Consider the following 14348-nt stretch of genomic DNA (forward strand, 5'->3'; position numbering starts at 1 on the left):
GGTACGCAAAAGGACTCCCATGGGAGTACGGTGTGCCAGTCTGTCAGGCACCTACTCTGGAGGCAGCTATTTGGGCTGCCAAGTCTGTTGAGGACATGATCAAGGGAAGAACCGCCAGCAAGGTTGAAGTTGGCGAGAAGAGAAAGTTTGAAGGAACTTCAGGTTCCAACAAGAAAAGCAAATTTTTGAAGTCTGATTCGAAAAAGTTTGGAGGAAAAGGAGGCGAAGCAAAATTGTGTGAGAAGTGCAAGAAAAAGCACTTTGGGAAATGTAGTGAGGATGTAACCTGCTACAAGTGCGGAAAAATTGGGCATTTTGCCAATGAGTGTCCATCCAACAAAAGGATGTGTTTTGGTTGTAACGAGGAAGGGCACATTTTGAAAGACTGTCCAAAGAAGAAGGAGGCAGCTAAGCCCAACATTCCACCAAAGCCGAAGGCGAGAGCCTTCCAGATGACACTTGAGGCTGCGAAAGATGAAGCTGATGTCGCTTCAGGTACCTTTCTCGTAAACAAATTTCCTGCTCAAATTTTGTTTGATTCTGGAGCCAACTACTCCTTTATTTCGCATGAGTTTGGTAGAAAACTAGATTTGCCTATTGATAGACTAGATAATGCTTTATTAGTCGAAGTTGCTAGTGGCAAGTTTGTACCTGTTAGCCATCGTATGAAAAACATCTTAATCGACCTTAATGGGAATAAGTTTCACGAGGAATTAGACATCGTGTTGGGAATGGATTGGCTTAGCGCCAATGATGCCGAAATATTGTGCAAGAAGAAAATAGTAAAAGTAAACCCGCCAGGGAAAGAGTCATTTATGGTGTATGGGGATAAACGCAAAGTGAATTCTGGAATCATTTCCCTAATGAAAGCCAGAAAGTGTTTGACCAAGGGATGTACATCATATCTAGCATTCGTGATCGATACTAAGAAGGAAAATAAGGTGATGCAGAGTATATTAGTGGTGTGTGATTATCCGGAAGTATTTCCCGAAGATCTTCCTGGATTACCACCTGATAGACAAGTGGAGCTCAGAATAGACTTGCTACCAGCAACCACGCCAATAGCAAAAGCACCTTATCAATTAGCACCAACGGAGATGAAGGAGCTGATGATGCAACTTCAGGAGTTATTGGACAAAGGTTTCATTAGACCTAGTTCATCACCCTAGGGAGCTCCGGTATTATTCGTGAAGAAGAGAGATGGAAGCATGAGAATGTGCATTGATTACAGAGAGCTGAATAAGGCAACAATAAAGAATAGATACCCGTTGCCAAGGATTGATGACTTGTTTGATCAATTTCAAGGTTCGAGCTATTTCTCGAAGATCGATCTTAGGTCAGGATATCATCAGCTGAAAGTAAGAGACCAAGATATAGAGAAGACTGCATTCAGAACACGATATGGACACTACGAGTTTTTGGTTATGTCGTTTGGACTAACCAATGCTCCGGCAACATTCATGGATTTAATGAATAGTGTTTGTAATCCGTTCCTTGATAAATTTGTAATAGTATTCATCGACGACATTCTGATTTACTCAAAAAGCCAAGAGGATCATGGCAGACACTTGTAGAAGTGTTAGAAGTCTTGAAAAAGGAGAAGTTGTATGCAAAGTTCTCCAAATGTGATTTTTGGATTCGAGAAGTCCAATTCTTGGGTCACGTGGTCAACCAAGAAGGGATAATGGTTGATCCAGCAAAGATTGAAGTTGTGATGAAGTGGGAACAACTGAAAATTACCATGGAGATCCGAAGATTTTTAGGATTAGTCGGATATTACCGAAGGTTTATCCAATGCTTTTCTTTGATCGCTGGTCTATTAACAGCTTTGACCCACAAAGGAGCTACTTATGCTTGGAGTGATAAGCATAAAGAAGCATTCGAGAAGCTAAAGAAGAAGCTATGCGAGGCACCGATTTTATCTCTACCCGATGGATTTGAAGACTTCGTTGTTTATAGCGATGCGTCTGGAGTTGGATTGGGTTGTGTTTTGACCCAAAGAGATAAGGTGATCGTGTATGCATCTCGACAACTGAAAGAGCATGAAAGGAACTACCCTACTCATGACTTGGAGTTGGCAACGGTAGTTTTTGCTCTGAAAATATGGAGGCATTACCTCTATGGAACGAAGTGTAAACTTTTCACTGATCATAAGAGTCTCCAGTATCTCTTTAATCAGAAAGAGTTAAATATGAGGCAACGACGCTGGCTAGAGTTACTCAAGGACTGCGACTGTGAGATACTTTACCACCACGGTAAAGCTAATGTTGTTGTTGATGCTCTCAGTCGAAAAGTCAATGTTGAGAGAAAAAGGCCAAGAGCGTTGAGAATAGAAGTTGTCTCGACAATTGTGGAGAGTATAAAGAAAGCTCAAGAAGAAGCTTCTGAAAAGAATGACCGGAAGGAGGAACGTTTGGGAAAAACGTTGGTGTTTGGTACAAACGGTCATGGATTGAAGGTATTCCAAGATCGTATTTGGGTACCTAGGTCAGGAGGAATAAGAGATCTTCTGATGGAAGAAGCTCACAAAACCATGTACTTAATTCATCCTGGTAGCACTAAAATGTATAGGGACCTGAAACCCTACTATTGGTGGCCGACGATGAAGCTTGATGTTGCAAAGTATGTGGTCGAGTGTGTGACTTGTGCAAGATTCAAGACACAACATCAGAAACCGTGTGGGAGTTTAGAACCTTTACCTGTGCCTATAGTTAAATGGGAAGACATTGCGATGGATTTTGTCACTAAACTACCCAGAACAAAAAGTGGTCACGACAAGATTTGGGTGGTCGTTGATCGATTCACTAAGAGTGCGCATTTCATAGCAGCCAATGAGAAATGGTCTATGGATAAGCTTGCGAACTCTTATGTGAAGGAAATTGTGAGGCTTAACGGTGTCCCGTTAACGATTGTATCGGATTGTGATAGCTGTTTCACCTCAAGGTTTTGGAAAAGTCTACAAGAGGAAATGGGTACCAAGTTGTGTTTAAGTACAGCTTACCATCCACAGACTGATGGTCAGAGTGAAAGAACGATACAAACACTTGAAGATATGCTGAGAGCATGTACCCTAGAATTCCTAGGTAACTGGGATGAACATTTACCTTTGGTAGAATTTTCCTACAATAATAGTTTCCACTCGAGCATAAAGATGGCACCTTATCAAGCTTTGTACGGACAGAAGTGTCGTACGCCGTCTTGTTGGCTTGAGGTTGGGGAAAAGCAGTTTATGGGACCCAAGATGGTCCATCAGACTGCTGAGAAGTTGAAAGTGATCAGGGAAAGAATGTTAGCAGCTCAAGATCGTCAAAAGAGCTATGCTGATAAGAAGCGAAGGCCGATGACTTTTGAAGTTGGAGATTCGGTTTTGCTTAAAGTCTCACCGTGGAAGGACTTATAAGATTTGGTAAAGGGGGAAAGTTGAGTACAAGGTTTATTGGACCGTTAAAAGTTCTTCAGAGGGTTGGGAACCAAGCTTACAAGCTCGAATTACCCGAAGAACTGAATGGAATTCATAACACTTTCCATGTGTGTTATTTGAGGAAGTTCACGGGAGAAGTTCCCGATATAATTTCAATTTCTGAATTGAGAATTGATGAAAACAAAAGGTTAATTGAAGAACCTGAGGCAATTGTTGACCGAAAGACTAAGAAGCTTTGACGCAAGATTGTACGGCCCCTGCTACTGCCGTTGCAGCATCAGATCTGATTTGCTTTCAGTGCAATCAGAGGGGACATAAAAAGTCCCAGTGTCCGAGTTTAGCTGCAGTAGGGAAGGTGGCTGCACCTGCCCCTGCTACTTTGAGGATTACAGATGGCCGGCAGGGCCGAGCCGAGTCACCAGTGGCGAAGAGTAGGGTGTTTCAGATGACAGCAGAGGAGGTGCGAGCGACTCCTGATGTGGTGACGGGTATGTATCTTCCCTTCATCTTTATTATTATTGATTGATTGATTATTGCTTATGATTGTATGTTTTATATAGGGTCGTTCTCTGTGAACGACATTTCTACTATGGTATTATTCGATTCGGGGGCTACCCGATCATTTGTATCGCTTGCGCTTAGCAAGAGATTTAGCAGAGCTCCAGGGGAGCTAGATTGTCCACTAGAGGTTGAGATAGCAGATGACAGGACCGTGATGGTCGGTAGAGTGCATAGAGGGTGTTCTCTTCAGTTGTTTGGCGAGCAGTTTTCGGTGGACCTGGTTCCTATTCCCCTGCGAGGGAATAAGGTTATTGTATGCATGGATTGGCTAAGCCCCAATGGGGCGGTGATTGATTGTGAGCTTCAGCTAGTGAGGGTTCGCACTCCCAGTGGGGGAGAGTTAGTGATTCAGGGCGAGAGGCCACAGCGCGGACCGACCTTTTGTTCCGCCGCAAGGGCGAGGCGTTATTTTCAGCAGGGTTGCGCTGGTTATGTAGCTTATGTATTGGATGCCCGGGAGAAGGGCAAGACGACAGTTGATGATGTTCCGATAGTGGGAGACTTTCCGGATGTATTTCCCGAGGATTTACCGGGAATACCTCCTGAGAGGCAGGTTGAGTTTGGGATCGACCTGATTCCTGGTGTGGCTCCGATAGCCAAGGCACCGTATCGCATAGCTCCCCCTGAGATGCAGGAGTTGTCTACGCAGCTGCAGGAGCTGCTAGACAACGGTTTCATTCGGTCGAGTAGTTCGCCTTGGGGAGCGCCGATCCTGTTTGTGAGGAAGAAGGATGGGTCGCATCGTATGTGTATAGATTACCGGGAGTTGAATAAGGTGACGGTGAAGAACCGTTACCCACTTCCGAGGATAGATGATTTGTTTGACCAGCTTCAGGGAGCGTCTTGGTTCTCCAAGATCGATCTACGCTCCGGGTATCATCAGATGCGGGTTAGGGATGAGGATGTGCAGAAGACTGCTTTCAGGACCAGGTATGGTCATTATGAGTTTGTGGTGATGCCATTTGGGCTCACCAATGCCCCAGTCGCGTTCATGGATCTCATGAATCGCGTGTGCAGGCCGATGCTGGATCGATCAGTGATAGTATTCATAGATGATATATTGGTGTATTCCAAGACGCAGGAGCAGCACGAGGAGCACCTGAGGGAGGTGCTGGAAGTTTTGAGGAGGGAGAAACTTTTCGCAAAGTTCTCCAAGTGTGAGTTCTGGTTGCGCGAGGTGCAGTTCCTTGGTCACCTCGTCAACCAGAAGGGTATTTTGGTGGATCCGGCCAAGATAGAGGTCGTGATGCAGTGGGAGGTCCCGAAGTCTCCATCTGAGATTCGGAGCTTCCTAGGGTTGGTAGGATATTACCGGAGGTTCATTCAGGATTTCTCCAAGATAGCAGTTCCGCTCACTCGACTGACCAAGAAGTCGGTGGTATTCCACTGGGGGCCTGAGCAGCAGGCAGCGTTCGAGACCCTCAGGCAGAGATTGTGCGAGGCTCCGATCCTTACCTTGCCAGAGGGAGTAGAGGACTTCGTAGTCTACTGTGATGCCTCAATCACAGGTATGGGAGCAGTGTTGATGCAGCGAGGCCATGTGATAGCTTACGCCTCGAGGTAGTTGAAGCCTCACGAGGCTAACTATCTTACCCATGATTTAGAGCTGGGGGCGGTTGTGTTTGCCCTCAAGATTTGGAGGCATTATCTTTATGGGGTCCGTTGTACTATCTACACGGATCACAAGAGTTTGAGATACCTTATGGATCAGCCGAGTCTGAACATGAGGCAGAGGAGGTGGTTAGATGTGCTGAAGGATTATGATTGTGAGATCCTTTACCATCCAGGGAAGGCCAACGTAGTGGCCGACGCCCTAAGCCGCAAAGTGTCGGAAGCCCCTATCAGAGATTTATGTTTGAGGATGACAGTGATTACTCCGTTGTTGGAGCGGATCAAGGAGGCTCAGGGTGAGGGCCTCAAGGAGGAGAGGCAAAAGTGTGAGAGGATAGTGGGCCGAGTAGCTTCGTTTGATTATGACAGTCGGGGATTGCTGACACTTCATGGGAGAGTGTGGGTACCGTACTGGGGAGGAGTACGGAAGGTTTTGATGGATGAGGCTCATAAGTCTCGATTTTCTATCCATCCAGGGGCGACGGAGATGTATAGAGATCTTCGACCCAATTATTGGTGGCCCTGCATGAAGCGAGATGTCGCTTGGTATGTTGAGAGATGTCTGACCTGCAGGAAGGTCAAGGCGGAGCACCAAAGGCCTCACGGCAAGATGCAGCCGTTAGACATTCCCGTGTGGAAATGGGAGGACATCACCATGGATTTTGTCACCAAGCTTCCCAGGACCGCACGAGGAGTAGATTCGATATGGGTAGTAGTGGATCGGTTGACGAAGAGTGCTCATTTTATTCCGATCCAGGAGAGTATATTGGCAGAAAAGTTAGCCGATATCTATGTGCGTGAGATCGTGGCACGTCATGGAGTGCCGGTATCGGTGGTGTCAGACCGAGATGTCCGTTTTACATCTAGATTCTGGAAGCGGTTTCACGACGAGATGGGTACTCGTCTTCATTTCAGCACCGCTTTCCACCCTCATACGGACGGGCAGAGCGAGAGGACTATTCAGACTCTCGAGGACATGCTCAGGGCATGTGTTCTAGATTTCGGTGGCAGTTGGGATATGTATCTTCCGTTAGCGGAATTTTCGTATAACAACAGTTATCATGCGAGCATTGATTGACCTCCCTTTGAGATGCTTTACAAGAGGAAGTGTAGGACCCCAATTTGTTGGGGCGAGGTCGGTCAGCGAGTCGTTCGGAGCACAGAGGTGGTGCTCAAGATGACCGAGTTGATTCAGCAGGTCCATAGTAGACTGCAGACTACGCAGAGTCGGCAGAAGAGCTACGCCGACAGGAGGCGTTCCGACTTGGAGTTCCGGGTGGGCGAGATGGTCCTCCTGAAGGTCTCACCCTGGAAGGGTGTCATCAGGTTGAGGAAGAGGGGCAAGTTGGGCCCCAAGTTCATTGGTCCTTTCAGGGTTTTGGCCCGAGTGGGTCGGGTTGCTTATCGATTGGATCTTCCTGTAGAGCTTAGCCAGATCCACAATACTTTCCATGTGTCTCAGTTAAGGAAGTGTTTGGTGGATGAGTCAGCAGTTATTCCCTTAGAGGATATTCAGGTTGATAGCAACCTGAATTATATTGAGAAGTCGGTCGCGATTCTGGACCGGAAGACAAAGACCTTGAGGAACAAGGCAATTCAGTTAGTGAAGGTGCAGTGGCAGCACCGGAAGGGGTCTGAGTGGACGTGGGAGGCTGAGGAAGAAATGAGAGAGCACTACCCGGAGTTATTTGCAGATTCATCTGTAGCAGACTTCGAGGACGAAGTCTGAGACAAGTGGGGGAGAATTGTAACGCCCAATTCCTGGTACGTTGCTTCTGTGGAATTTATTTAGAAGTTTTTGAGAGGGACTCGGCGAGTCTATGGCCCAACTTGTTGAGTGGGGACTAGATTTCGAGCACGTGTTAGTCGGCGACTCGGCGAGTCTGCCTGCCAGGTAGAAACCCTAAATCCCCGGGTTTGCACCCTATTTAAACCACCTTATGAGCCCCCAAACTCGTCCCCTTCACCCTCAGAGCATCATTTAGCAAACCCTAATCGTTTCCTTGGTTATTTGTGCATTCTTGTGTGAATCTTGAAGTTTTGAAGAGAAGAAGGAGGCTAGATCCAAAGGAGAAGAAGAAGATCCAAGGTCTTGCTCCCATTTCAGAGTTCATTGAGGTATTAGCCGAATTCCTTCTGTTTCTATGATTGATTTCTCTTTAGCAAGCATATTTAGCCTCTTTTAGCCATTTCTTAGCTTGTTCTTGGTAGAGGGATCACATTAGATTGATTAGCCTTCGGATCTAGCCATGTTTCAGTTCCAAAATCGTAGATCTATCACCTTTATGGAGCCATTTTGCATGATAACCCTAGATCTACTCTTCTAAGTGTCTTTTTAGCCTTTATCTCCTTTTTCATGTGGATGTACACGTAAAGTTGGAAACTTTACGTGGTAAATCAGCCTTAGGAACTCAGATCTATAATTTGTATGCAGTGGTGTTGAGCAGATTCGAGTTTTTAGGATCTGCATGCATGTGACTCGGCGAGTCGTTCTTCGGACTCGGCGAGTCCGGTCGCGAGTCCCCGATCTTTACCCCCTTTGAGTGATTCCGAGTGAAAGTCAGTGAGCAGTAGGATGGACTCAGTGAGTCAGAGGGTGGACTCAGTAATGGTGGGACTCGACGAGTTGTTCATACAACTCGGCGAGTCCAAGGCAATCTTCTTAGTGATGGGTTTTGAGCATTCTAACACTTCCTAAGTGTACATGCAACCCTAATAACCTTGGATCTATGTTTGTCTAATTATCATGCAAAGTTGGATTTCCAAGGTTATATTCCTATCTAGCATACATGGGGAACAATTTTAACTTGAATAATAGATAGAATAACTTACATTGTTGTTGCTTGTGTTCCTTGAAACCTTGTGAGCCTAGCACCCCAAGTGTGATGCCTCAAATGCTTCACACAACACCAAATGCTCTTGGAAAGACTTTAGAGATAATACACACTTCTTAAAATCGGCCAAGCCCTCTAGTTTCTTATTGTCTAACCGATTTTGGTGGAGAATGGGATCCTTATATAGTGTTGACACATCTAGGGTTACACCATGTAAACCCTAATGTGTCATGACTCTTCATTTCCATGACCCATGGGTTTGTAACTCCCATGGAGCATCCATGGAGCATCCTATGGGTAGAACCCAACTTGATAATCCATGGAGCCTCTTAGCCCACTATACAAGATATGAATGATTTACATAATCAACCCATATATTTAATTAGTTATCCTTTGATCACTTAATTAATTCCAAATTAATTCTTTGATCAACTAATCAAATAATATTATTAATATATTAGAACTTATAATATATCAATAATCTCCAAGTGTTATTTCTCTCATTTAGTCTATCCAATTGCATGGTGCCATGCAACCCAAATGGACCATGCCGGGTCGGGTCAAGTACACCCTAGAAATAGTTATGGACTTAGACACCTTATCCAACAGTCTCCCACTTGGATAAGTCTAATAACTATTACTGTAAGTATGACTTCAGGAACCGATCGGCAATCGTAGCTCTTTTCAAGGTTTCTCGGAACTAAGAAGATGATGGCACGCCATTTAAGATAAGTGATCATATAATCCTCCGTTCTAGATATCAGCCGGACAAATACATGGAACAATGTCTTTCTTATTGTCCAGCAGTTTGTTTCCCGATTTCCGATTTGTTTGACATAGAACTTAATTGAACACATCAACTTAGTTCTGACCGGGCCCGGTACATGGGTCAAAACAAAATCATCGAGGGGCCCAGATATCAGCTTCTAATCCAAGAAGGAACAGATAAACTTCGACTCATATGTTTGTTCTACCACTCATTGAATTACACACAAGAGCACGATTTATAACATCGAGTTACCAATGCGTTTTTTCGTACAATCAATGCATAACCAACTTGTAAGTAACAAATCATATCTCTAGGTTTGAAGACTTATACGATATTACCGTCTCACGATCACTCGAGATAGAATTCCATGAAGTGATTCCAGTGAGCGTGGGTTGAGTCCAATGCTCAGAACTTATGAGCACTCATGATTGTTGTAGCCTTGTCCAAGACCTCTACAACCAAACATGACAGTCTTGATTCATACCTACTTCCGACATATGACTGACTGTGGAGGTTTGAATAATATGTTATACCAAACAAAAATTATTCTGGAAGTCAAAACATGCAAAAGAAATATAGTAAACGATTGACAAGAGATAGCAACACCTTACTCATAAATAAAACAATTTTTATTCATCATCAAATGTCAATTACACTTTACAAATTTCGAGGTTATCTAACTACTAAATCTAATATCATCCTTCAGCCCTATGCTCCGAGCATGCTGAAGATGCTTAACCCGAGTCAGTCCCTTTGTGAGGGGATCTGCCGGATTCTCATCTGATGATACCCTCTTTGCCACGAGGAGTCCTTCTTCGATCCGATGTCTGATGAAATGGTATTTTCTGTCGATGTGTCTGGATCTCCCGTGATCCCTTGGTTCCTTGGCTAAGGCAACAGCACTTTCACTATCACAGAAAATTTCCATTGGCTCTTTAATAGCTGGTACAACTCCAAGGTCTCCAATGAATTTCTTCAGCCATATCGCCTCCTTTGCTGCCTCGCTAGCTGCAATATACTCTGATTCACAAGTAGAATCTGCCACTATCTCTTGCTTGGAACTCTTCCAAGAAATTTCTCCTCCGTTTAGGGTAAAGACCCAGCCCGACTGAGAGCGGAAATTATCCCTATCAGTCTGGAAGATAGCATCACTATACCCTACTACTCTCAAGTCATCACTCCCACCGAGGGTAAGGACCCAGTCCTTATTCCTCCGTAGGTACTTGAGGATATTCTTTACTGCAGTCCAGTGTGCCTTGCCAGGGTTCGCCTGATACCTGCTAACCATACTCAGGGCAAAGGCTACATCGGGTCGAGTACACGTCATAGCATACATGATCGATCCTACAGCCGAAGCATAAGGTGTTCGACTCATTTCTGCTATCTCAGCCTCAGTCCTAGGGCTTTGTGTCTTACTCAATCTGGTGTTACTCTGGATGGGTAACTCTTCTTTCTTGGAATCCTGCATGCGGAATCTCTTCAGCACCTTATCCAAGTAGGTACTCTGACTAAGTCCAATTAGTCTTTTACTCCGATCTCTCAAGATCCTTATCCCTAAAATATAGGCAGCTTCACCAAGGTCCTTCATAGCGAAACACTTCCCAAGCCAGGACTTTACTTCCTGCAGGGTTGGAATGTCGTTTCCTATGAGTAGTATGTCATCCACATACAATACCAAAAAGCTAACTATACTCCCACTAGCCTTGACATACACACAAGATTCATCTTCACTCCTAGTAAAGCCAAATTCCTTGACCTTCTCATCAAAGCAAAGATTCCATCTGCGAGGTGCTTGCTTTAATCCATAGATGGATTTCTCAAGCTTACACACTCTATTAGGGTACTTGCTGCTGACAAAACCTTCTGGCTGACTCATGTAAACATCTTCAACCAACTTTCCATTAAGGAAAGCGGTTTTGACATCCATCTGCCATATTTCATAGTCATGAAATGCAGCTATGGCTAACAGAACCCGAATAGACTTAATCTTGGCTACCGGAGAAAAGGTCTCATCATAATCCACTCCAGGAATTTGAGAGAAGCCCTTTGCAACCAGTCTAGCCTTATAAGTGTGTACTTTACCATCCATGTCGGTCTTCTTCTTGAAGACCCATTTGCACCCTACTGTCTTACGACCTGGTACATTTTCAACCAAGTTCCAAACTTGATTGTCATACATGGATTGTATCTCGCTATCCATAGCCTCTTTCCATTTAGCAGACTCGGGGCCTGCCATGGCTTCCTCGTAGCTGTTAGGGTCATCTTGACTTACTAGTGTCATATCACTAATAAGTGTCTCACCTTCTACAGTAATATGGAATCCATAGTAATGCTCAAGTGCACTCCTAACTCTCATGGAACGCCTCAGAGGTACAGGTTTGTCAATTGGCTCAACAGGAGTTTCCTCCTCAAGTTGAGGGCTAGAGTTTGAAGTTCCTTCACCACTTGATTCTTGAATTTCTTCAAGATCAATTTGCCTCCCACTGACTCCTTGGCTTATAAACTCTCTTTCTCGAAAGACTCCTCTTCTTGCTACAAAGACCACATTGTCACTAGGTCTGTAGAAGAGGTAACCAAAGGATTGCTGTGGGTAACCGATGAAAATACACCTCTCGCTTCGAGGTTCGAGCTTATCATGAGTCTCGCGTCTCACGAAAGCCTCGCAACCCCAAATCTTGATGTGGTCTAGTTTAGGTACTTTACCAGTCCACATCTCGTGAGGAGTTTTGGCAACTTTCTTTGTAGGGACTAGATTAAGAATATGGGCGGCAGTCTCTAAGGCATACCCCCAGAATGAGATTGGTAGCGTAGCTCGACTCATCATGGAACGAACCATATCTAACAAGGTTCGATTACGCCTCTCAGCCACACCATTTAACTGTGGTGTCCTGGGAGGTGTCAATTGTGAGACAATCCCACATTCCCTAAGATAGTCGAGGAACTCTGAACTAAGATACTCACCTCCTCGATCGGATCGAAGCATCTTAATGTTCCTGCCCAATTGATTCTCGACTTCCTGTTTAAATTCCTTAAACCTCTCGAAAGTCTCTGACTTATGCTTGATCAAGTAGACATATCCATATCTACTGTAATCATCAGTAAAAGTCAAATAATAACAATTAGCATCCCTTGTGGCATGTTTGAATGGTCCACACACATCCGTGTGTATAAGGTCCAACAAACCTTCACCCCTCTCACACGAACCTGTGAAGGGTGACTTTGTCATTTTTCCAAGTAAGCATGATTCGCAACTATCATCTGACTTTAGGTCAAACGACTCCAAGACTCCATCCTTTTGGAGTTGGCCTATGCGCTTCTTGCTTATATGTCCAAGGCGACAATGCCATAATGATGCTTTATCCAAGTTATTATTATTAGTAGAATCAATACACAAAACATTATTTCCTAAATTATCTACAACAGACACAGCTTCATACACACCATCACAAGGTAATGCTTTAAAATAAAGAACATTATTAAAGAAAGCATCAATAGAACCAACTTCATTATTAAACGAAAAGGTAAACCCTTGTTTGTACAAAGCATGAAAGGAAATAATATTTCTTGCCATTCCTGGCGAGTAACAACATTTATTCAAATCTAAACTAAACCCACTACTTAGCGATAAAGTATAAACTCCAATCTTGGTGACAGGTAAAGCTTTCCTATTCCCCATGATCAAGTTTATTCTTCCTTGCTCCACATCCTCACTTCTTCTTAGTCCCTGCAAGTCGCAACAAATATGAATACCACAACCGGTATCAAGGACCCAAGAATTAGAATGGGGTGAGTTATTAGAAATGATAGTGTAAATACCTGCATGGTTGGGTTTGACTTTCCCATCCTTCACATCCTGCTGGTACTTTGGGCAGTTCCGCTTCCAATGAGCCTTTTCATGGCAATAGAAGCATTCAGCCTCTTTTGGGTCAGAAGAAGGAGTAATGAAACCTTTCTTGGTTCCACTTGAAGAAGAGCCATCAAGGGTCCGAGCCTTGGTAACCTTCGAAGATCTCTTTCTCTTCCTCCCTCGACTTTTCCCGATTGCCAAAACCGGAGTTGAGTTTGGAGTAGGAGTGATAGCAACCGACTTCCCCTTAAGACCTGTTTCTGCGGTCTTGAGAAGTCCCTGAAGTTTGCTGAGTGTTACCTCTTCCTTATTCATGTGATATGTCATGCGGAATTGATCATAGCACGATGGTAAGGAGTGCATAATGATATCTATTGCAAGATCCTCCGGGAAGTTCACATTAAGCTTCAGCAAACGATCCACATACCTTTGCATTTTCTGCATGTGGCTCGTGATGGATTCCCCGTCCTTCATCATGGTTGTTATCATGGAGCAGATGATTTCATACCTCTCTTTTCTTGCACTTTGATGGTATCTTTCCATCAAATCTTGGTGCATTTCATAAGGGTAGAAATCCTCATAAGACTTTTGGAGTTCCGCTGTCATCGTGGCCATCATGATGCAAGCCACTTTCGTAGCATCCCTTTCATGTGCCCGAAAGTCAGCGATCTCCTGAGGAGTTGCAGTGGTCTCATCAATCTCCTTAAGCTCCTTGTCAAGGACATATTCTTTGTCCTCGTAGCGGGTAATCATTCTGATGTTTCTGATCCACTCATTGAAGTTGGATCCATCAAAGGTGACTTTCCCACACAAGTTCATAAGGGTAAAGGAGCCATTAGGATTAGAGCCAGAAGCATTGTTGAAAGACATCTGAAGAAAAGAGAACAAGATTAGTTTAGATATAAGAGAGTCCTTAATAAAACACCCAAATGTAATATTAAGGCTAGGATCCAATCACAATATAATATAACTTAGAAGAGGTATGCCGTAATCTAAGCTATATCATATTTGAAAGGTAGGTGAATGACGATTCACCAATTTCCACCACGAAAACCGCAATATTTAAGTATTAGGTTTTTGAATGGTTCTTAGAAATTCCTAGATTCTTTGAGATTCAATGAACTTTTCAAAGGCATGTTTCAATCTCGAGTTTGCCCTCCAAGTTTTGTGACTGGGATACCGAGGATCACAAAACGAGGTGTGAAGTAACCATGCAAATCACTTGGTACCCTTAAAGTTTATCACTCAATCGATGTGCCGGTAAACCACACACGCTCCATCGATACTATAATAAACCCTAATTCA

Source organism: Lactuca sativa, chromosome 4 (assembly GCF_002870075.4).
Source record: "Lactuca sativa cultivar Salinas chromosome 4, Lsat_Salinas_v11, whole genome shotgun sequence".
NCBI classification, from domain to species: Eukaryota; Viridiplantae; Streptophyta; class Magnoliopsida; order Asterales; family Asteraceae; genus Lactuca; species Lactuca sativa.